This window comes from Ixodes scapularis, unplaced genomic scaffold (genome assembly GCF_016920785.2).
Source record: "Ixodes scapularis isolate PalLabHiFi unplaced genomic scaffold, ASM1692078v2 PGA_scaffold8__174_contigs__length_109621045, whole genome shotgun sequence".
NCBI classification, from domain to species: domain Eukaryota; kingdom Metazoa; phylum Arthropoda; class Arachnida; order Ixodida; family Ixodidae; genus Ixodes; species Ixodes scapularis.
In genome coordinates, this window is record NW_024609883.1 from 19,370,907 (window position 1) to 19,373,707 (window position 2,801).

At 45.8% G+C, this 2,801-nt stretch overlaps 1 pseudogene; it reads left to right on the forward strand.

Annotated features, from left to right (window-relative positions):
- Positions 1-1,408: 1,408 nt before the first annotated feature.
- On the forward strand, positions 1,409-2,039 carry LOC120843893 (annotated as a pseudogene).
- The last annotated feature ends 762 nt before the right edge of the window (positions 2,040-2,801 follow it).

The window sequence follows — 2,801 nt, forward strand, 5'->3', positions numbered from 1 at the left end:
AACTAGTGCCAGTTTTAACGAAAGTGTATGCGGATATATAATCGAAACCTCGATCCTTCCACCTTCAATGCGACAGGCAACAACGGTACTAATTCCAAAGCGGAAAAGTGATGGGTCATTCAGAAGTAGCGAAGACTTTCGACCAATAAGCCTTCTGACAGCGGATTATAAGATCCTAGCAAAAATTATATCAAAACGCCTCGAAGTTGCATTCCATACCATTGTTGGAAATCATCAAACGCATGGTTTCTAAAATAGATCGATATTCACTAATCTGCATACAATGAGGATTATAGCAGAAACGGCAGAAGATATGGGACGTCCTACGGCTGTCCTACAAATAGATTTAAAAAAATCGTTTGACAAAGTGTGTCACTCCTTCTTATTTTCATTATTAGAGCACTGTGGAATTGGAAAATTTCTGGTCAATTTCATCAAAATATGTTACAGGGACATAAGCACACGGATCCTTATCAATGGACGCAAGTCACGCTCCATTCCCGTGAAGTCGTTGGTACGCCAAGGATGCCCAATGTCGCCCATACTTTTTGCTATCTATCTAGAACCGATGTGTAAGGCAATCTTGAATGACCTTATCATAGAAGGCGCAAGCCTGGGTGCAACGTCAGCACTGTTGCTGGCTTACGCGGATGACGTCACGCTAATTGGTCAAATCAGAAAGATATAGTGCGGGCCGTAGAACTTGTAAGGCAGTTTAGCGACGTTTCTGGAGCTGAAATTAACCCCAAAAAGTCCGTTGGAGCCTGGCTGGGTCCGTGGGCATCCAAGCCAAAACAATTCTTGGGCATCATGTGGTCCACATCCATTTACAACTATCTTGGGGTTGGGCTGGGCACAGAGCAGCTAAGGACCGGACTGGATGGCATTCACCTGAGCACACTGAGGGCCAAACTTCCAGAATGGCAGGGCAGATACGTGCCGCTACTGAAAAAAGCGGTTATTAGTAACACAGTATTTTTTTCAACTGTCTGGTATTCGGCGCAAGCTGTTCCATATAGGCAACTCGACGTGCAAAAAGTGCGTCGGTTTTGTGCAACGTTTGTGTGGGGCTCTGGGTTTGAAAGAATGCGCAGAAACAATCCTTTTATCAGCAAGCAGAAGGGAGGGCTGGGACTTGCAAACCTAGACATAAAATTGAAAGTGCAACGTTTCCTTGTCTTCCGAAACCGAGCAACCAGCCCGGTGTTGATGGCGGCGTTAAAGGAGCTCGGTGGACCATATCTGGCTCCATGGACTAAAGAGACCGTTGGCACTCCAGAAAGGACCTCGATCCTACGATACTATAGAGAAATTAGAGGTGCGATTCCTTTTTTTAAGAACGTTTTCGTGGGAATACCTAAACAGCGTCAAACGCAGGCGTCTTTATTGGGACACTCTAGACCTGGCAATGCCTCCTCCAATGTATCGCCAAATGTTTCCTGGCTGCGAAAAGTCGGACGTGTTCAAGCGTCTAAGTCTATACCCAGTTCGGCCAGGGATAAAGGATTTTTTTGTGCGCTTTCATACCGAAGTTTTACCGGTCAAGACCTGGGAGGAACAAAAAGGTTTTTTTCTGCCTTGGGGAGTCAATTGTGTCATTTGCCCTGTTCCCGAAACACTGCAACATACATTCATGTATTGTACTAATGCAGAACTATTTTGGGCTCAGTTCCGCACGGCGCTTCGGATCGATCTATACCCAACCTGGTACAGCATGAAGTTTCTAGACACACAGGAAAAGCAACAAAGCAGATGTTACGAGCTCCTGACCCTGATCGGTTTGCATGCGATATGGAACTCGCGTACTGATCACACCTTGGTACGAGAACGAGGGAAGTGTGCGTGACGCCACTTCTTAGAGGGATTTCACTACACGTCATCCATCATAAAAGAAACTTCGTTTAAGGAGACGGAACACTGGGAGAGGTTCAAGACCCTTTTAAAGCTATAAAATCCCGAAGGTACTGCACTCTTTGGAAAGGTGTGGCTACGCAGACCAACGTGACAAACAGCGTCACGCTGAAAATGTGCGCACAATTGTGAGAGCTGTGTCAGAAGTGCTGACCTTTTAGGTTGTAAATAGCAAAATTTTTTAAACAAATAAAAGCCAAGCTGGCAAAAAAAAAAGAAAAAAAAAAAACGAGTGGTTATCGCGCTTGACTGTCGCGCGGAAAGTCTATGTTCGATTCCAGTCATTGGAATGCTCTTTTCTTTATTCTTTCAACATTTCGTTCTCGTGAGTTCGAGAACATTCTCGTCTGATCGAGTTCCCAAAGTTCCAGTCGTCGAACATTCTACGCCGATTAGTCCAGAAGCTTACGGATGTACTTAAGGCGCTCCGCGTGGCGAACCGGGGGGGGATTCGCCCCAGCGTTCGACTCTGCTCTTTCGCCGACTTCGACGCCCGCGACGCTCTACTGTTATCTTTTGTTTCTTCCTTTATTTTGGGCACAAGTTCGCCCAATTAAACGTTTAGTTTACTCAGTTATTTGCCGCCTCATCACTTGTCACTCGTGACAATATTACCCTGAGGATGGTATGGTGTCGTCCTTTTCTGCTTTATGTTTAGCGCCAAGCAGGGGTCAGTGAACACTCTGCTGGTTAAATAGCTAGCATTATCGCTGGTGAAAAACGTGGGTGTGACGAAGCGCATGAAAGTTTCCAACAACGTCTCCTAGATGCGCTTCGAAACCAGCTTCCTCAGCGGGTGTAACTCCATCCATTTTGAGAAATGATCGGTTATTATCAATAAATACTGGTTCCCACGGGGACATTTTGGAAGTGGGCCGATGATGTCGCAA